Below are 21,964 nucleotides of genomic sequence, written 5' to 3'. Positions count from 1 at the left end.
TATGCCTCAAGTGGCCTAAAGCTGTAGCCTTGGGCACAAAAGTTCAGGGACAGCACCCAGGCTCTGAGTTCAAGGCCTAGGATCAGTACTAAAAAAGAAGTTTATGTACATGAGATGGTGTTATGAATCTAGGAACTCATTACTGAATTAATAAAGTATATCAGATTGACATGTAGTTCTGTGGTTTAGTGCTTGACTTGTTTCAGTGAGACCCTGGATTCAATCCTTAGTACTGTAAATGAAAAAAAAAAAAACAGTAGTATTTGGAATAAAATATAGTCTACCTTATCCCTACCCCTAAACAGAAAACATTTATTGTTCTGCAAAGAAATGGAACCTAAAAATCTTTTAGAAGCCAGGTGGCTGGTGTTTCACACCTATACTCCTAGCTATTCAGCCTGAGATATAAGGATCAAAATTCTAAGCCAGCCTGGGAAGAAAAGTCTGTGTGGCTCTCTTGTGTTCCAAGCTGGAAGTGGAACTATGGCTGTAGCAGAGTGACTATAGGCTTGAGTGAAAAAGCTAAGCAATAGTGGGAAGCTCTGAGTTCAACCCCTAATATCTGCACATGTACTCCTCCCAAAAAACTTTTCCAACATTTGTTCTGCCAGTACTTAGAGCCGTCTCATGTCTCGGTGAGATTGTGTTCATTGAAATGAATTCATGCTTTATATCCTTGTCTTCCCTTTAATTTGTATTTTATGAAATGCATCCTATAATAGTGTTATTTTAGTAATGTAATATGTATATATTTATTTGAGGTTGAATTGCACTTATTATCTTCATCTGTTTTAGTGCTTTTTTAGGACCAAAGGATATATTTCCTTACTCAGAAAATAAGGAAAAGTATGGCAAACCAAATAAACAAAAAGGTTTCAATGAAGGCTTATGGGAGATAGATAACAATCCAAAAGTGAAATTTTCAAGTGCACAGGTGAGTCATTGGATACCCACTTAGTTTAGTATTATTTATTCAGTCTTGGAGGAAAAAATACCATCATAGCTATAGGAAAATTAGATGGCATTTAAGAGTCTTAGTAATTTTGGATTAAATTGTGTTCTTATTTATGGGATAAACCTTGACTTATGTCTAGATAAACTACTGAAATTATTACACTGCTAAAGAGACCTCAGAAAACTGAGAAATGCTTGGTTATTCACTCCTAAGAATAAAATTTAATATATTCGATTTAAAGCCAAATGTACTGTCTTTTTTTTTCTTTCTTTCTTTCTTTTTTTTTTTTTTTTTTTTTTTGTCGGTCGTGGGGCTTGAACTCTGGGCCTGGGCGTTGTCCCTCAGCTCTTCAGCTCAAGGCCAGCGCTCTACCACTTGAGCTATAGTGCCACTTCCGGTTTTCTGGTGGTTTATTGGAGATAGGAGTCTCACGGTCTTTCCTGCCCGGGTTGGCTTTGAACCGCGATCCTCAGATCTCAGCCTCCTGAGTAGCTAGGATTACAGGCGATCCTCAGATCTCAGCCTCCTGAGTAGCTAGGATTACAGGCGTGAGCCACCAGCGCCCGGCTCTTTCTTTCTTTTGTCAGTTGTGGGACTTGAACTCTGGGCCTGTGAACCATCCCTGAGCTCTTCAGCTTAACACTAGAGCTCTACCACTTGAGCCACAGCACCACTTCCAGTTTTCTGGTAGTTAATTGGTGATAGAGTGTCAGGGACTTTCCTTGCCCAGGCTGGCTTTGAACCTCGATCCTCAGATCTCAGCCTCTTGAGTAGCTGGGATGACAGGCGTGAGCCACCAGTGCCTGGCTTCTACTATATTAGCTCTCAGACATTTCCATACATGCATACAAATAATTGAAAATAAGTTTTATTCTATTTTCATATGTGTGTAAAGTACTTAATTTGCCCTCTCCTTGGCCTTCTTCCCTCCTGCTAGTACCTGATCACTCAGAAGAGCCTATATTACTTTCCTATCATTCATTTTTTAAGTGTGTATTACACAAAGGAATTTTGTCATGTTATTTCACATATATACATATATGCTATGTTCAGTTCAGGATATTTTTTGGAGGGGTCGGTCATGGGGCTTGAACTCTGGGCTTGGGTGCTGTCCCTGAGCTCTTCAGCTCAAGGTGAGTGCGCTCTACTGCTCGAGCCACAGCACCATTTCCAGTTTTCTAGTGGTTTTTATTGGGGATAAGAGTCTCATGGACTTTCCTGCCCGGGCTGTCTTTGAACCGTGATCCTCAGATCTCAGCCTCCTGAGTAGCTAGGATTACAGATGTGAGCCACTGGCGCCCAGCTTCAGTTCAGGATTTTTATAGTGTGTATCAAATTTTCTTTTTCTCTTTAATTTTTCTTTTGGGGGATCTGGTCATGGGGCCTGAACTCTGGGCCTGACTACTGTCTCTCAGCTCTTCAGCTCAAGGCTAGTGATCTATCACTTGAGCCACAGCACCGGATTTTTTCTTTTTGCTTATGTGGTGCTGAGGAATCAAACCCAGGGCCTCAGGCTTGCAAGACAAGCGCTCTACCACTGAGCCACCTTCCCAGCCCCTGACACTTTTTTTTGCCCAATTTGTGTTTTTTCTCATGCAATAGGAATTACTGTGTTTCTCTTTTTTTTTTTTTTCCTGTCCTGGTATTGATGCTATTTTAAACATGTTTTTCTCTATTTTGCCACTTACACTCAAACTATGTAAATACTGTCACATGTCACATGGAAGTCCCAGAATTCTTACTATGTATAATCATCATGCCGGTTTTTCTAATAGGGCCAAAGAATTATGAGAGGTGGTCTTTTTTTTTTTTTTTGGTCCGGTTGTGGGGCCTGAACTCTGGGCCTGGGCGCTGTCCCTCAGCTCTTCAGCTCAAGGCTAGCGCTCTACCACTTGAGCTACAGCGCCACTTCTGGCTTTTTGCTTATGTGGTGCTGAGGAATCGAACCCAGGGCCTCATGCATGCAAGGCAAGCACTCTACCACTGGGCCACCTTCCCAGCCCTGAGAGGTGGTCTTTATGAAGTTTAGCTTCTCACTCATCAATAAAAGTCTACTTATTAAGACTTGAGATATTAAAAATAAGGAAGAACATGAATAAACCTAAAAATGGATGTAGCAACAAATTGGACATTCTTTTTTTTTTTTTTTTTTGGTTGTAGGGTTTGAACTCTGACCCTTAGTTCTTCATATCAAGGCTAGTGCTCTACCACTTGAACCACAGGGCCACTTCTGGTTTTCTGAGTGGTTTATTGGAGATAAGAATCTCACAGCCTTTCTTGTCCAAGATGGCTTTGAACTGCAAGCCTCAGATCTCAGCCTTCTGAGTAGCTAGGATTACTGGTACCCAGCTGAACCTTCTTTAATCCTTAAATTTACCCTTTTTTTTTCTCCCATTTTGACAAATCTGCTTTTTCTCACCTTTGAGAACTTTTTACATGCTATGTTATCTTTTCATTGTTAAAATGTATTATATAATTATTTTGTACTTTTTATCTGTAATTGCCACAAACTATTATATTCACTCTGTGAATAAAGAAAGTCCATGTTTTATGTACCCAGCACTGTTACATGTGTGGGAAAAGTTATTAGATGTTTAATGGACACATTTCCCATCATGAGTGTCTTGACATGGATGTGAAAGCATCTGTCTAAATAGATAAAATTGTACCTTGAAACAACATTTTATTCTATGAGATCATCTGTCTATGACGGTTGCACTCGAGAGCTTCAAAGTCACCTATAGATCCAACTGGTATCAGGTCTATAGGTGACTGAGCATGTCAGCCTTTGCGTTCTGTGCTTTTGTTCCATTAACATCTTACAATTCCAGGTGACGGACCGGGGGTTGTGTGAGTGTGTGGTGTGTGTGAGTGTGAGTGTGAGTGGTGTGTGGTGTGATTATGTGTGGTGTGTATGGTGTGAGTGTGGTATTAGTGTGAGCGTGTCTGTGGTGTGATTGAGTGTGGTGTGATTGTGAGTGTGAGAGTGTGTGGTGTGAGTGTGGTGTATGGTGTGTGAGTGAGCGTGTGTGGTGTGTGTGTGGTGTGTGTGGTGTGGTATGAGTGTGATCATATGTGGTGTGAGTGGTGCATGTGTGTTGGAGACCCGAAACCTGCCTGAGAATGCTCTGGCCTCTTTCAAACACCTAATTGACAAGTAGCCGTTCTCAGAAATTCCCAGGTGCACATTTAGATAACTTCCCATAACAAACTACATCTGGCTATCCATAAAACTTATCTTATCTCCGGCCCTAAGCAAACGGCGCCTGGCTAACCATAAAAGAAATCACAGGAGATACCTTTAAGAAGAGCACAACGGCCAAAGGATAAGCACGACCCATCCCTGACCCCGGGACTCCTCACCCTTGCTTCTGCAAAGTTTTTTTTTTCTTTTCTTCTTTCCCTTCCCCTGTCCCTTCGGGTATTTAAACCCTGCCTCACTTTAATAAAGTAGACCTTGACGCGACTCAGAATGTCTCTGTCTTTCTTTATGCGCTTGGTCTCGATCCTCTCTCGCCCCCCTTGGTTCTTTTAGGAGGTGCCCCCTCAGATCCCCCACAAAATTACCTGGCCTGCTGGACGGGTCACATGTGCTGTGTGGGTGGTGTGATTGAGTGTGAGCATGTGTGGTGTGTGTGTGAGTGAGTGTTGTGGGTGTGGTGTGTTTGGTGTATGGTGAGTGTGAGCGTGAGTGGTGTGTGTGTGGTATGACTGAGTGTGTCTGTGGTGTGAGTGTGTGTAATGTATGAGTGTGGTGTAGGTGTGGTGTGGGTGGTGTGATTGAGTGAGCGTGTATGGTGTGTGGTATGAGTATGAGCATGTGTTGTTAGTGGTGTGTGTGATGTGGGGGTGGTGTGATTGAGCGTGTGTGGTGTGTGTAGTGTGATTATGAGTGTGAACATGTATGGTGTGAGTGTAGTTGGTGGTGATTGAGTGTGAGTGTGTGTGGTGTGTATGGTGGGAGTGTGGTGTTAGTGTGAGTGTGTGTGTGGTGTGATTGAATGTGAGTGTGAGAGTATGTGGTGTGAGTGGTATATGGTGTGTGAGTGTGAGCGGATCAAAAAAAAATAGACATGTGATTTAGCAATTGGAGTAGCTAGGATTACAGGTGTGAGCCCCCAGTGCCTGGCCCCAGGGGCTTTTACCTGTCATTTTAGCTCTTCAGGGGTGGGGTAGGAGAGCTCAGGGTCACCATTAGGAATCAGCCTGGACAGGAAAGTTCATGAGACACTTACCTTCCATGAACTACCAAAAGGCCTGAAGTGAAGCTGTGGTTCAATGGTAAAGTACTGGCTTTCAGGAGAAAGGGAAAGCACAGTGCTCTGAGTTCAAGCTCCTGCAGTGGCACAAAGCAAAACAAAACAGAGAGCAAAGTAAAATAATAAATAGTGGAAAATGTGTGCTTATGTAGACCTCTGACATAAGGGCTGGACAGGCCTATGACAAATCTTGGCAAAGTCACCTATGCCAATACACTGGCAGGGCTGACCATGGCCAGTGCATGGTCCCTGAACTAAAGGCAGAGGTCCAGAAGCAGAGGTCCAGCTTCTGAGTAGCTAGGATTAAGCGCATCAAGCTAGGAAATAGACTAGGATTTGAGCCAGAATTAAATGCAGCAAAGGGGTTAAATGTAGCAAATCTGTCTGCCCAGCCTCTCAGCCTCTAGGATGATAACCTTTTGTCCTTCAGGGTTATGAAAGGTCAAACTTTCAGAAATTTGCTTCCTATGCCTTATGTGATAAGAAGTTACTTGTACTTTAAATGCTATTAGACTTCTTAAGCATCCAGAAGTGTAAAAGAGACATCAATAACCAACCCTGGGTTCAAATGAAGTTTTCAGGGTCCATCCTACAGCTGTGTTAGCAGGAAGAACTCTTCAGTGTAACAGTTTATTTCAAGAATAGAGTAGTTGGGCTGGGAAGGTGGCTCAGTGGTAGAGTGTTTGCCTTGCATTCATGAGGCCCTGGGTTCGATTCCTCAGCATCACATAAGCAAAAAAAAAAAAAAAAAAAAAAAAAAAAAAAGGCTGAAGGAGGTGCTGTGGCTCAAGTGGTAGAGTGCTAGCCTTGAGCGGAAGAGTTGAGGGACAGCGTTCCCAGGCCCAGAGTTCAGGCCCCCAACCAGACTGAAAGATTAAAAATTAGAGTTACATTTTACAATTGCTAACTGCTGGTTTTGCTTCTGTAAACTTGCTTGAGCTAGCACTGACCCTTTCACCGCCCTGGAGATAAATAAAAAGCTTCGGAGTCTAGATGTTGGCCCTGGGACAAGCTCTGTAGTCGTAAAAAAAAAAAACAAAAAAACTAACAGGTGGCCAAATGGGACCCAAGATAAGGAACAAAGAGTATGTTCCTCCGCATTCCTGTGTAAAAAATTCTCGGTTTAGGGGGCTCAAGATAAGGACCATCTGGTGAGCCCAACAAATTAGGCCAAATGTTAATCGATCACAAGCCTGTAACTATGTAAACTCCCCTCCAGGGTGACCGCTCCCCCTAGACTTGCCCTGAGCCAACTGTTATTACAAAGAGTGTTATAAACTTCCCCGTGTAGTAAACTGAGCCAATCCCGGGGAACCTGGGGTCTTATGCTAATCCTGGGGCTTTTGTCTTTAAAAGTGCCTGTAAACGCTGCTTGGGGCTTCCTGTCTGCCCTGGACAGAGAGCCCGTTTGTGCAAACGCCAAATAAACTCCTCTTGCTTATTGCAGCTGCTGGTTTGGAGTCTTGGTTCTTGGGGTGCCCTCCGGTTGAAGGAAGCACCCCAGGGTGTCTGAGGTCTTTCACAGACCCCCCCCAAAATAAAGAATAGAGAAGTTTCACAAAGGCAGAATGGGTGCATAGATCTAGGTCTGCAAGATGAGGGGGCAGAATTTCAGGTTCAAAACAGAAGCAGGCTGTAAAAGCAACTTAATTGGTTACAAGGACAGCCAGCATTGGCAGGAAACTGAAAAATTTGTTAGAGTTACACAGGAAGTCAGGCTTTTTCTCAGCCTGTTGAAGTAATGACTTTACTTAAAATGCCTCCCTCAGGTTCTGGGAAAGCCTCAGGCTATCATTAGGTTAACAATAGTGAGGTAGTTCACTGGAGCAGAAGCCTACAAGGGCCCTGCTCTCTGGCCTTTGGGAATTGGTGTTTTACTCTGAGTCAGATTTGAAGGCCTGTCCTCTAACTGTGCTAGTACATTTTCCTTCCTTGATCCTGTAAACCATTGGAATTGTTGGGAGGGAGCCAAGTAAACATTCTCAATGTAATTTCCCACTCCAAGTAGAAGAGCAGGGCTCTTTCTCTGCTGTCTCCATGTATTTAAATTAGAATCCTGGCCATGCCCTCTTGGCTCTGGTACCTTAGGCTTAGAGGCAGTCTGGCTGATCTGTGGTTGTGGGAAGGTGATGCTGGCAGCCAGGCACACTGCCCAAGGCCTCAGCACTGGGAAGTGATCCCTTCTTTCCTCCTGAGGTCCTTGAACCATTTTATGTGTACTTTCTCCAAGTTTTCAAGATGAATGACAATTTTAACTCTACCTCTAGAATTAATGTATATATATATAGATGTATATAGATATACATCTATATATATTTCAGAAATAATTTATCAGTATACACTCTAGTACATGGAAAGATAGCCTTAGTTATAACATGATAACAAACATTGTCTGGTACATTTTATTTAATTTTATTTTTTTAATTTAATTTTATTTTATTTGTGAACATACTGTACAGAGGGGTTACAATTACATGGGCAGGATAATGCATACATTTCTTACCAAGCATTGCAGCCTCCTCCTTTGTTTACCCTTCACATCCCTTTGTCTGGTACATTTTAGGTAACAGTTGAATAATGTGCTACATTTTTATAGGATATTCTCTCTACTAATAATTCATATATATAATATATATATATTACTTGATTTATTTTTTGACAGTTGTGGGGCCCGAGCTCTGGGCCTGGATCTTGTCCCTCAGCTCTTCAGCTCAAGGCTAGTGCTCTACCACGTGAGCCACAGCGCCACTTCTGGTTTTCTAGTGGTTAATTGGAGATGAAAGTCTCACAGACTCACAGACTTCTGTGCCAGGGTAGCTTTGAACCGTGATCATCAGATCTCAGCGTCTAGTATGACAGCTGTTAGCTACCTGTACCTGGCATGAATCTATTTCTTTTTGGACAATGTTATCACTACCCTTTCACTCTCCCAGTTTTTCCATTCATCCCTTCCCACAAGAGGCTTGTCTTTTGAGCAAAGATTTTCCATATTAATACCTTGCATGAGTTTATTGTACAGTATGAATTCTCTGTGGTTGTATAAAATGTGTAATTTGAATAAAGGACTTAGCACATTATTTACTTTGCTAAGGTTTTTATCCACTATGAATTCTATTTTTTTTTTTTTGTCGGTTGTGGGGCTTGAACTCTGGGCTTGGGCGCTGTCCCTCAGCTCTTCAGCTCAAGGCGAGCGCTCTACCACTTGAGCTACAGCGCCACTTCCGGTTTTCTGGTGGTTTATTGGAGATAGGAGTCTCACGGTCTCTCCTGCTGGCTTTGAACCGCGATCCTCAGATTTCAGCCTCCTGAGTAGCTAGGATTACAGGCGTGAGCCACCAGCGCCCGGCCACTATGAATTCTATTAAAGGGAGGCTCAGTAACTATTCAGGGCTTTGCTCTTTACATGTGTAGGGATTCTATCCCACAGGAACTCTGTAGGGGTGGAGGAATGTTTCTATTAAGATAAAGAAGCTTTAAGGTTATGTATTTAGAGGGCAGCTGTAGAATCAATGGCTTCTGTTCTCTAAGGCTTCCTTAGTTAGAAAAGGCTTTGCCCATTTTACAGTTTTGCAGGCTTTCTCACTAGTATGAGTTTGATGTTGTATAGGAATGTCTGAACGGTGCTTAAAGGCTTTGCCTCAGTCTTAACAGGTTTAGAGATTCTCACCAATATAAGCTATCTGTTGTCTATCATTTGAATCTTCCTATAGGGCTTTTTTAGATGGTTTATGGTGATAAACCTTTTCTTGAGGATAGAAAATTGATGGATAAAAATGTGAGGGTGGATGAAGTATGTTCTGCATTTGTTGACTTTGAAATCATTCTCTGGAAAACAAATGCTGATTTACACCAGGACATCACCAGACCAAAAAAGATGGTCAGTTTGGCCTGATGCATTCACATGAAACCTGCAAAGCAGAGGACAACAGCAGTGAGTCAAATGTGGCAGAAGAGGAAGGAGAGAAGTGCAGCCCTGAGAATTGTTTGCCATGTTTTGACAAGGTAGTTCCTCACATAAGTTCCTATATCAGGAACTTATGTGCAAGGACAGGAGAGGCCTCTAGAACTAAGGGTGGTCCCAAGCTTCAAACCAGTAAGGAAACAAGAACTTTGTGGGAACCTCCCTTCCCATCCCCACCCCCCACTCACCCACAGGGAATTAGATTCAGAAAGCAAATTGACTGTGCTTAGATTCTGCCCCCAGGCTCAAACTATGCAATTTTAACATTATCACTGGGATTAATGAATAACATATTAGCTACAGAGTGGTGCTGTGGCCCAGACTAGATTTTTTTTTTGGTCCAGTTGTGGAGCCTGAACTCTGGGCCTAGGCGCTGTCCCTCAGCTCTTCAGCTCAAGGCTAGCACTCTACCACTTGAGCCACAGCGCCACTTCTGGCTTTTTTCTTTTTGCTTATGTGGTGCTGAGGAATCGAACCCAGGGCCTCAGGCATGCAAGGCAAGCGCTCTACCACTGAGCCACCTTCCCAGTCCCCCACACTAGATTTTTGCCCAGGAAACTCATGTAGGATTTCTGACCAACATAGACTATGAGATAATATGTTTGCATTGTTTTGAGCCTATTAAGTCTGTGGTAATTGAGAACAGCATCAATTAGAAACTAATTCAGTCATCAAATTCCCTACAGAATGGCATGACATCTGCCTTAACTCCTGGCCAGAACATACCCACAAATAGAAATAGTCTCTCTACTGGATGTAAGGGGAGGTCCTTCATTCACTGAATTCTAGATAAAAGGCAAAAAGATTGCTATGATCTGCAGAGAAACCAGAATGTCAAGTGAATATTTGGATACTTAAATGTTTAGGCTTATAATGGACAATATTCAAATATTTTCTTATGTGTGTGGGGGGAGGGGTCGTCGGATTTGTACTCAAGGCCTCAAGTCTCTGAGACTTTTTGCTCAGAGCTTATGTTCTATCACCTGAGACACTGCCACATTTCTGGCTTATTTGAGGGTGCTTCATTGGAGATAAGTCTCAAAGCCAGGAGCTGGTGACTCATGCCTCTAATCCTAGCTACTCAGGAATCTGAGATCTGAGGATCATGGTTCAAAGTCAGTCCAGGCAAGAAAGTCCATGAGAGTCTTATTTTTAATTAACCCACACCAGATGTGGTGCTGTGGCTCAAGTGGTAGAGCACTCACATTGTGCTGAAGAGCTCAAGGCAATTCCCAGGCACAACGTTCAAGCTGCACAACTGACCAAAAAAGAAAAGTCTCAAGGATTTTCCTGCCCAGGCTGGCCTCCATCCTCAGGTATCAGCCTTTTGAGTAGAAGGGATTACAGGTGTGTGCCACTCTTTCCAGCTTCAATTAATTTTTAATGGAGTATTTAACTTTTCCTAACCCAATGTGTTAGTGAAATGAGCTCCTTTCTCATAGCTTAGTCCACTCCTTCCCATCTCCACAGCTTAGCATGCTCCTTTCCTAGGCAACACCAGGCCCTTGTAGTAAAGGCAGTAAATAATCATCTTCCAACCCTTTTAACCTTGGGATGGTACTTCTCTGGGGGAGCTACCACCATATAAAGCAACACAAGCCCCTTAGAGTGACCCCAAGTCTGGGCAGTGCAGGACCCCTTATCTACTATTTGGACAGCAGCCATAAATCCTAGTCTGCCATGATGAAGCTCCCGGCCCACACTTCCACACCAGGGTCTCTGCCTCCTAGCCCCTCCTAGCCCCTCCTAAACCTCCTAAGTTATATAGGTCACCTCAGACAATAGCTGGGGCTGCTTCTCACTTCTCCCCTGTGAGAAGGGTTCTTGCTGGCCCCTTTCCTGGCAATAAACCTTTCTTTATTCTCTGTACCTGGATGTCTGCATTGTTTTTCCAGGAAAGTCTAATAATCTAACATGGACTTTCCTGACCAAGCTGGCTTTGAAGTATGATCCTTAGATCTCTGCCTCCTGAATAGCTAAGATGAACAGATGTGAGCTATCAGTGCCCAGCCTGGATATATTTCTTTCTTTCTTTCTTTCTTTCTTTCTTTCTTTCTTTCTTTCTTTCTTTCTTTCTTTCTTTCTTTCTTTCTTTCTTTCTTTCTTTCTTTCTTTCTTTTGGTTGTTGTTGTTGGGGGTGGGGGTGGGGGACTGGGTGCTGTCCTTCAGCTCTTCAGCTCAAGGCTAGCACTCTAGCACTTGAGCCACAGTGCCACTTCCAGTTTTCTGAGTGGTTTATTGAAGGAAGAGTCTCATGGACTTTTTCTGCCTGAACTGGCTTTGAACCACGATTCTCAGATCTCAGCCTCCTGAGTAGCTAGGTTTATAGGTGTGAGCCACCTGGTGCCCAGCTCTGGATACATTTCTTAATCTCTTTCTTCCTGGCAGTAAACCATTCTTTGTTCTCTGTACCTGGATGCCTGCGTGGTTCTCTGGCAAAGTCTAATTAATCTTTTTTTTGAAGCTTTCACAAAGGCCTGTCTTTTACTTAAGTAATAATGTTTTCCTGACTGGCCAAGTTCTATTTTGAATAGAACAATATTCTTGCAGGTGTACCAAAGGATTATATCTTCAAATTCTAGCACTATAGTATGATTTCCCCTACCCCCTAAAAAAGTGGAGTTGGAGAGACAGAGTATAGGAATTGTTTACAAATTATCACTAAAATCATTTTCTGCCAGGACTTAATTAATCAGGCAACATTTTATAATTCATTCTCAATTAACAAATATATAGAGCTGATGATAGGAATATTGTGGCGTGATACACTTGTTTTCTGCAAGCAGAAAACAGTAAATGAGACACTTATATTAAAGAGCAAGTTGGGCACAGTGGCACAAGCCCCTTACAGGCTACGTGGGAGAAGTCGGTAGGATCATGGACAAAAGCCAGCCCAGGTAAAAAGCACAATACTGGGTTAGGAAGGTGGCTCAGTGTTAGAGTGCTTGCCTTGCATGCATGAGGCCCTGGCTTCAATTCCTCAGAACCACATAAGCAGAAAAAGCCAGAAGTGGAGCTGTGGCTGAACTTGTAGCAAGCTAGCCTTGAGCTGAAGAGCAGAGGGATTATCTCCCAGGCCCAGAGTTTAGCCCCCACAACTAAAAAAAAAAAAGCACAATACCATATCTGGAAAGGATACGGGAATGGAGAAATCAAATGGTCTATTAATAAAGGAATAAGGGCTAAAAGCATGGGAGAAGTGGTAGAGCACTTGTCTAGCAAGCCGGAGCCCTGAGTTTAAACCTTACCACTACCAAAGAATAAAAATGACACAAAATATCCAGCCAAGTGCCAGTGGTTCTCACCTGCCAGCCAGATCTGAGAATCGTGGTTCAAAGCCAGCCCAGGCAGGAAACTCCATGAGACTCTTAGAGAAAATGGAAATGGCATTATGGCTTAACTGTTAGAGTGTTCACCTTGAGCAAAAGAAGCTCAGGGACAGGTACAGAACTTGAGATCAAGCCCCGGGACCAGCAAAAAAAAAAAAAAAAAAAAAAGAAAAAAAAAAAGAAAAAATCAAATCCACATGACATAACTTCATAAAACACATTTCAGAACACAATAAGATTATATCCATTATCTCTGGTCTTTATCTATGCTACTGATACAGATCTGTAAGGTTCAAAATAATATTAAGTGAGAAGAAGGGCTCTATTCCAAGAACAACTATCAAAAAATGAAGAAGAGAGCCGGGCTCTGGTGGCTCACGCCTGTAATGCTAGCTACTCAGGAGGCTGAGATCTGAGGATTGCGGTTCAAAGCTAGCCCGGGCAGGAAAGACCGTGAGACTCCTATCTCCAATAAATCACCAGAAAACCGGAAGTGGCGCTGTAGCTCAAGTGGTAGAGCGCTCGCCTTGAGCTGAAGAGCTGAGGGACAGCGCCCAGGCCCAGAGTTCAAGACCCACGACCGACCAAAAAAAAAAAAAAAATGAAGAAGAGATCAAAACCCAATAAACTACTAACTTAACATGGAGGTGAATATTGACTCAGAGTTCTAGGCCATGTTTTAAGCCAAGTTGTAGGAACAGTTCTATAACTGTTGCTCAAACTCAATTTCATATGAATCATAAGGGAGAAAACTCATAACCATGTAACTGATGGGGTAATGCCTTTATTTGAATTTAACATTATTCAACACCAGAGACTGCATACAGTACAATAAGCACATATATAAATGAATATAATTACACATATTACATTTAATATTATACATATATACCGCATATCGATCATATATAAATTTGGAACATATACCAAAATAAAATAATAAATAATTTCTTCCTATTTAGCTAATTTGCTTGACTTTTTTTGTCTGTCATGGGCTTTGAACTCAGGCCTGGGTGCTGTCCCTGAGCTCTTTTGCTCAAGGGTAGAAGTCTACCACTTTAAACTATAGCACCACTTCCAGATTTTGAGTGGTTCATTAGAGATAAGAGTCTCACAGGGACTGTTATACCCCCAGCTGGCTTCAAACTGCAATACTCAGATCTCAACCTCCTGAATACTAGGATTATAGGCATAAGCCACAGTCTCTCGGCTGGCTGTTTGATTATTTTGCTTTTAAGGATTACTGCCAACGTCTGGGATATAAAAAGAAAGAAAAAAATCACAGCATGCCTATAATCCTAGCTATTCAGTAAGATGAGAATTACAGGATTGTGGTTCAGTGCATGCAGTAAAGTCCACAAGACTCCATCTCTAAAATAAGCAACAAAATAAGCAACAAAAAACTGACTGGAGACATGGCTCAAGGGGTAGAGTACTAGCCAAGCAAATAAGTTGAGCAAACACAAGGCTGAGTCCAAACCCTTGCACCATTAATAAAAAAAAAAGTGTTATAGGCCTGACGCCCATGGCTCACACCTATAATCCTAGCTACTCAGGAGGCTGAGATCTGAGGATCACAGTTCAAATCTAGTCTGGGCAGGAGACTCATGTCTCCAATAAACCACTCAGAAACAGGAAGTGGCACCGTGGCTCAAATGGCAGAACGCTAGCCTTGAGAAGAGCTGAGAGCCAGGACCAAGCCCACCACCAACCAAAAAAAAAAGTCAATTATGTGCCTTTTTTGCAATGTAACTTAGATTACATCTGTTATCTAGCTTGTATCACATCTGCTGAGACTGACCTAACAGACTGACCTAACAGCTATGAAGATCTTCTGAGAAGGTAACTTATTAACTGAGGAAAGATTTCTTTAAAAAATAAAGGTGTGGTCTGGGAAGGTGGCTCAGTGGTAGAGTGTTTGCCTTGAATGCTTGAGACCCTGGGTTCGATTCCTCAGCACCACATAAGCAGAAAAAAAGCCAGAAGTGGCGCTGTGGCTCAAGTGGTAGAGTGCTAGCCTTGAGCTGAAGAGCTGAGGACAGCGCCCAGGCCCAGAGTTCAGGCCCCATGAACGTACCCCCCCAAAAAAAAATAATAAAAATTTTAAAAAAGGTGTATGGTTTAGTATCTAAAAGATTCCCTGCCTTACACCTAGTTTTCTGCTGACCTAAAAAGGGGGGGAAGCTTTTGTTTCCAATAATGCATTTATATTCTTTTTTCCCCATACTGAGTCTTGAACTTCAGGCCTAAAACTCTTGCTCAGCTTTCTCACACAAAACTGGTGCTCTAACACCTGAGCTACAGCAGTTTCTCTATTTGTTTGGAATATCCAAGTTATTATCCTCTGACATCATCCATGCTGACACAAAAGATCTAAAAGGCAAACCAGAATGACAGCATAAGATATTCAAAACAGCAAATGGAGATGGGCGGGGTGGCTCATACCTGTAATCTTAGCTACTCAGCAGGCTGAGATCTGAGGATCACGGTTCAAAGCCAGCCTGGGCAGGAAAGTCTGTGAGACTCTTATCTCCAATAAACTACTAGAAAACTGGAAGTGGCGCTGTTGCTTAAGTGGTAGAGCACTCGCCTTGAGCTGAAAAGTGCAGGGACAGTGCCCAAGCCCAGAGTTCAAGCCCTACTACTGACCAAAAAACAAAAAAAATAACAACAACACAAAACAGCAAATGGACACCTGTCATGTCTGTGGCCAATGGGCAGAGCAATTTATTAAGCCAGCATAGGTAGTTTAAGTAAGGCAGTGTAAAGGAAAGATCTCTGGAATCTGGGCTACAGTTTTCTGATGTCAGCTAAGTCCTGGCTAAGCTCTGTAACCTGACTGTATGACCAAGGACAGCTCTGTGACTATCTTCAATAATGGCCAACAACAGAGACTGACCCATGACCTCACGGAGCATAGGGAAGACAGCCTCTAGGCTGTGCTCTTTCTGAGGACTCTTAAAGTAGCTTTTTTCAAGGGATTCACTGAAGAGCTGCTCTGTACAAATCTTTGTCTAAATCTTGACAAAGATTAGAGAAAAATAGAAACATGAAGATGCCTCTATCATATTATAGATACTTAAGGCTGGGGACACAAATAACAACTATTAGATCATTTTACAGGCAAAAGGAATGATACAATAGAATGAAGACCACTCCAGCTTTCAGTCCTCTTGTCCTGAGACAGTAAATGGGCTGCAAATTGATACTATGAGACAGAATTGGCAAGTTGTACTGACATTTTCTCCCAATTCCTGTGACAGTCATTTCTCCCATTTAGTTTGAAAACTATTACCAAAGTGAAAGATGAGGTGAGAAAATCCTTCTCAGAGTAAGTAGCTATAAAAAACATGGGGTAGTTTATTTACAAATTCAAAACATTGGAATGACACTGTTAAAGCATTCACATTTTCAAAATTAAAAAATAAGAAAAGAAAGCCAGGTGTCAGTGGCTCCCACTGAAAGACCCCAGACTCCAGTATATGTTCACCCATTGAGCCCCCCATTGAGCCCTTTAAGGAAAACTGCTGCCCCTTCCCCTGCATACCTAAGAGAGCGAAGCAGGACACAGGCAAGTCATTACATGCCCTAAAACCAGACATTCCTGGAAAATAGCCGACCCACCCGTCCCTTCCTGTAAAATTCAGCTCTAATAGCAGGGTAGGGCAGGAGGTAATAAATCACTTGTCAAAATTAGGGAACGAACAGTTTCGGAGCATAGCGACCAGCACAGACTTGTCAGGGCAAGTACCGACACGTCAGCTTTCCTCCAACCCCACCTACCCCATCTGGCCAGCGTAACCTGACCAATCCTCACCCTGAGCATAATTTGAAATTAACCAATCAATACCCTGTAACCAGGCATCTCGCTTCTGTAACCTCGCTTCTGCTGCCCATAAAAATAGGGTGCTTTCAGGCACTTGGCGCGCAAGTCTCCCGATAGACTCTGTCGCCCTGGGTACCCGTGTAACCGGTTCCCAGACACTCAACCCGAACCTTGTGGATCTCGAGGTTGAGTGCACCTGGGAGCCGAGGCATGCCCGAATAAACCTCTTGCTGTTTGCATCCGCACAAGTGGTCTCGTTGTTCCTTGGGGAAGGGTCTCTTCAGATTGAAGGACACCCCACGCCTTCGGGGGTCTTTCATCTGGGGGCTCGTCCGGGATAGAGACCCCCACCCAGGGACCACCGACCCATTTTCGGGAGGTAAGCTGGCCAGCATCTGTGTGTCGTCTGTGTGCTGTCTGTGTGCTGTCTGAAGTCACGTGTGGCCAATTACTGTGCGCTTGCGAATCTGGTGAGTTCGGCCGTTCTCGTCTGTATCAGGCGGACCCGTGGAGGAGCTGACGAGCTCGTACTCCCGACCGCGGTCCCCAGGAGACGTCCTGGGGGCTTCTGGGAGCCTGAAAAAGTGGCTCATCAGGGTGGCCTGAAATATTGGCCCGTCAGGGTGGCCTGAAATATTGGCCCGTCAGGGAGCCTGAAAAAGTGGCTCATCAGGGTGGCCTGAAAAAGTGGCCCATCTGGAACTCAGTCCTCTTTTAGACGCGTGATTTGCCTAGGAGACGAGAGATCCGGACTCTCAAAACAGTCTCCACCTGGTTTTTGCCTTCGGCTGATTGTCGAAACCGCGCAGCGACAAAGTAGCGTGACCAGTTATAATTTGTAATGTTGTTTGCTGTAGAGTTTTGGTTGCTTGCATTGCTGCTGCCCCTGTGGTTTGTTTTTCTGTTGGTTTGCTGCCTTTGCCTTCGCTGTGGGGAATCTGGGAGAGTGTGTTACTGCTAATAAGCTTGTGTTACTCCTTAGGTTAAACCCAAACAAGCCTCCATCAGGTTTTGCTTTTGGTTTGTTAACAACAGCGCGCAGCGAAGCTAAGTGTAGTCTGTATTGTGGTCTGTATTGTTGTTTTTGTGTTCGTTAACAGTTTTAAAATGGGACAAACTGTCACGACCCCTCTCTCCCTAACCCTACAACATTGGAGAGAGGTACAAATGTCAGCTCACAATCTTTCAGTAGAAGTTAAGAAAAGAAAATGGATAACTTTTTGTTCATCAGAATGGCCCACTTTCAACTGTGGCTGGCCACGGGAAGGAACCTTTAATCTAACCATTGCCTTACAGGTTAAGGCCAAAGTCATGGACCCGGGACCGCACGGACACCCAGACCAGGTCCCCTATATTGTTACTTGGGAAGCTCTTATTTTAGAACCTCCCCCGTGGATGAAACCCTTCTTATCTACCCCGGCCCCCCAAATCCCTACCCCCTTAACCCTTCCATCTGCCCCTCAGCTCTCTCCCCCACTCCTTCCCTCTCCAATTTCCCAACCTCAGCTCTCTCTCCTTCCCGGGGAGTTTAGCCATGGTCGGCCACTCCCATCTGAAGTCGCTTTTTCTGTTTGGCGCCTGTCTGTTTTTGTGTTTCTGTTTAGTGTTAATTGTTTCTGTTGTCTGTTTTGTTGTCCTTAAAGGGATGGGGCAGCAACTAACAACCCCCTTAAGTCTGACTATAGATCACTGGAAGTCACAGCCTGAGCCGAGATTGTCAGGTTTTGGGAACTTGCTTGTTTGTCAATTATGAAATTGCCACTGACCATCTGCAGGTGGCCTCAGTTAGATCTCAGCCTCGGGCCTTGGCTCGGGGGGTCTGAGCGTGGGGGAGAACCTGTCAGTCTGAGGGAACGGCCGCTAGGGACTTCCTTCCCTTGCCCCAAGATGACTGGGAATTCGCCTCTGCCTTGGAAGGCCCCTGGGTCAACGTCTGCAGGGCTCTAAGAGAAAAATCCTCCGGAGGTGAGTAGGGGGGTTGAGTCCCCTGGTAAATGAATGGTGGTGAGATGTCGCCCCATTCACTGAGACTTGATTTTGTCTTTGTGGCCACATGTTTGTCTTGTTAACTTTAGTGTGTTGTTTTATGGGGTAGGAAAGTTCTGGGTGAGTGTGGCAGGCTCACCCAGCAGACTCTGGATTCAGCTTGCTGAGTGAGAACAGCACAGAGTTCCGGTAGGGATAAACTGGGGCCCATTAGTCCCCAACTCAGCCTTCAGTTCTTGTCTAGTCCTGTTTTTAGAATTGGTACCAGTTTAAATGTGGATCCTTGGTTTTTGTGTTTATCTGTGTTTTTGTTATTTATTTATTTAAACATCTCTGAGGGAATAAAAGTTCCAGCTGGGCTTGGTCACAGACCTGCTATGCCCACCCTCCCTGTGAGGCATGGAAGGTTACTGGGCTAGTTTGGTTCCCTTCAAGCCTCAGGCTGCACCTTCTCCCAGTGGAGGCTGCTGGAGGAGAGGAAAGGGCGTAGAAGGCTGTGTACCTGGTTTGGACTTCTCAGCTAGTTCTGTCTAAAATTGGGTTAAAAAAATCAGGCCAGTTTAGTCTTAGGTGACTCCCTCCCTCAGCCCTCCTCCAACTCAGAAGAGATTCAAAAGCCTTGCTAACAAGCAAACTCTGTGAAAATGAAGCACAACAAAGGTACATAGTTCTAAAAGAAATACTGTCTTAAATTTTTTGTTTAAAACCTTTAGAAAGTGTATGTACAACTGATTTTGATTTTTGCGCGCTTTAAGATCTGTGTGTTTTGTGTGTGTCTGTGAACGTGTTCAAAGATAAAAAATTGTCAGCATTCTGTAACAATTGGGTGAGTTTAAATTTAAAAATTCAAAAGGTTATGAGGTTTGGACATTACCAAAAATTTTTTTAAAAATCTTCACATTGTTTTAAATGGCTTTTTAAAAGGTTCTTTAACTTGCAAATTAGAAAATCTGGTATTTTAAAAACTAATATTTTAAAATGCATAAGTCTGTTTATACTGTAATCAAGTTATCTGGCTTAACAAAAATGCATTGGCTGTTTGGGGTCTAATTCCCTTGGCTAAAATTTGGGGATAAATATTAGAAATTTAAATGTAAAGGTTAGTTTAACACTGTCAAAGATGTTACCTGTTCTGTCTATCTAAAACTGTATTTCATTTGAGAACCAAGAGAAGAGACGGGGAAAAACTTAGAAACCAACAGAAGACCTATCTTTAGGGGTGAAGGGTGAACAAGTAGAAGTGCAGTTCAGCTGGTCATGCAGTGGGACAGGCCCTGGGAGGAGTCCAAGCATGATGAGGCAAACTGGCACAAACGCAGTTCATCTAACCCTAAAGAGCCAGATTGGGTGTGTGCCTGCCTATTCCATAGGAGGGGCCAAGTGGCCCATCGTTGTTCTGTCTCTTTTCCCTGCAGATAGGCACTGAAAACATGATGGTTAAAATGAATGATGTGATAATCTGATTAGTATTGCTAAACTTTCCCTTGGATGTGTTAACATTAAAATTAGGAAGGCCTTAAAAAGAGGGTAAAAAGTTATTTGTATAATGTGGCTTACTTTCAATTATGTTCTACAATTAGGATGTTTTTAAAAGTTATAAAGATGTTAAATCTAGCTTTGTGGTATAGTAAAGGTGACTGTAATTCTTGCATTAAGGAAAATTGTCATTTGAGTTTAAAAATCTTAATGTGTGTCTGTTTTAAAACAAGCAGCCAAGAGGCAATGAGTAACACTTGGCCTCAAGATTTCAAGGGATCTTTTCAAAACGCAAATAATAACCAAAGTATAAAATATTAAAGGTGATTAATAAGAGGTTAAAAAAATATATAGGGAATGAATTTTTGGATATAAAATTTAAATGTAAAATTGTTCTTGACATTGGCCTCAATGTGCACAAAGGAAAAATTAGGATTACCAAAATAATTGCTATTCTAGTTTGCTCTTATAGGTTTGTCAAGTTTCCAGCAAGCCCAAAGCAAAGCACAGAGGATTCTTACAAGTTGTCAGATGTAACTTTGACTCTTAATAAGTTTCAGGTAAGAGCATGCTTAAAAGCTACTTCTATGTTGACCACCTTGTTGCTTTTAATTGGAGTAAAATGGCCTTTTGTAAGACTCATTGATCTGCAAACTGGTTCAAAGCCAGCCCGGGCACAAAAAGGTCCCTGTGAGACTGTCACCTCTACTCAGCCAGCAGAGTGCTGAAAGAGCAAGCAGAAATGCTTTGGGACTCACAGTGGCAGAGTACTAGCCCTGGACTGAAGAGTTAAGGGACAGCATTCAAGCCCCGAGTCTGGGACTCAAAGTGGCAGAGTGCTAGCCTTGAGCTGTAGAGCTGAGGGACAGTGCTCAGGCCCTGAGTTCAAGTCCAGCAACCAGCTAAGGAAAATGCCAATGAGGCATTTATCCCAATGTAGAGAAGACACTCCTGGGACAAAAAGCAATGGTGGAGCATCCAGAGGCAGTAAGCCACTGCTTGGATGGCAGAAGTGTCAGATCCTAGAGTCATTTGTGCGTGGCCCTTCAAAACTGATCAGAGCCGGGAGGTCATAGGAAGATAGTTTGGAAGCATGCCTAATGTTCATGACTACCTTGTAAGGGACAGGAACTTGCCAGTCCTCTGTGATAGTAAAAAGCTAATGTTATAAAATGTGGGGGGTAGTTTAAATCTTAACCCCTTTATGTGCCAAAAGCTCTAATTGGCAGTAATATTGAGCTGACACCAGTTACATGAAATTCATCTTCTCAGGAAAAAGTTTGTAAACCTGAGAGTGTGTTTCTATTGATATCTGTCTAAAGGCCTGCAAAGGTAACTCAGGCATTGTGTTAGGGTTACTAGAGATCACATTCCTAAGTCATCCAGAAAGATGCTTTTACAAACCAGAGTGCTAAACAAGCTATACTGCTATAGCTGTAGAAAAGGTCTGTGCAGTTGTCAAAAGTTAAATATTGTTCTTAATGACTTCTAACCCTGATGGCCTCTTTGTAAAATAGGCTAAGGTTATAGGCTCCTGGCTAGCTAAGATCAACGCCCCTAAAGTCAGCTTGAAGAAGTTACAGAAAATGGACCTTCGCCCTTCTACCCCTATTTTAAGATCAAGAGTCCAGAGTCAGTTTTGGAAAAATGAGGCGAAATAGATAAAATAATTTTTAATAAGGACATAAAAAAATAGTGTTAACTGTTGTAGGTGTGCAAGGTGTGGAGACTGCATTTGTCAGAGATGGTTACAAGACTAAGCCTTCTGTGTCTATTTACAAAAATATCTGGTTAGTAAAAAGTTGTGATTTTGGCAAATTGTCCTGAGCTATTGTTTAAAAGATCTTAAAAACCAGCAGGATCAAAGCCTGCCAAGCCTAGGCAATGTATCTTTAACCAGTCTGTGTAGGAATTTACAGCCCAGCATGAGGTGTGACGACAGTCCCTTGGAGCCACTGAGAGACCCTGCTGTTCCGGTTGCTGCTGCTGCTGCTGTACACCTTAATGGGTAAAGTTCAACGACGGCCTGACAGTTACTTGGAGGAACTCCTGCTTGATTCCATCACCTAAGTCTGCTTCATGGTTGACTGCTGCTAAATCTAAGATCTTGTGGGACATTCTTTTGGGTGATATCCAGAAACCCTCTCTTCCCACAGTGGATATTGGGGACAA

At 43.1% G+C, this 21,964-nt stretch overlaps 1 protein-coding gene across 8 annotated transcripts in view; it reads left to right on the top strand.

The window, feature by feature from the left end:
- LOC138837202 (hepatoma-derived growth factor-related protein 2-like) overlaps positions 1-21,964 on the top strand; it is a 292,262-nt gene that overhangs the window by 156,788 nt on the left and 113,510 nt on the right. For 5 of the 8 annotated variants that reach the window (XR_011375241.1, XR_011375240.1, XR_011375239.1 and 2 more), the window contains exon 7: positions 796-934. The exons of the other annotated variants lie outside the window; for them this stretch is intronic. The gene's annotated coding sequence lies outside the window, so the exon portion shown is untranslated. The remainder of the gene's footprint in view (positions 1-795; positions 935-21,964) is intronic. 8 annotated transcript variants of the gene reach the window in all.

The sequence above is a fragment of the Dipodomys merriami genome, unplaced genomic scaffold, assembly GCF_024711535.1.
Source record: "Dipodomys merriami isolate MVZ:Mamm:240054 unplaced genomic scaffold, mDipMer1.0.p SCAF_266, whole genome shotgun sequence".
Classification (NCBI taxonomy): domain Eukaryota; kingdom Metazoa; phylum Chordata; class Mammalia; order Rodentia; family Heteromyidae; genus Dipodomys; species Dipodomys merriami.
This window is presented reverse-complemented; position numbering and strand designations above follow the sequence as displayed.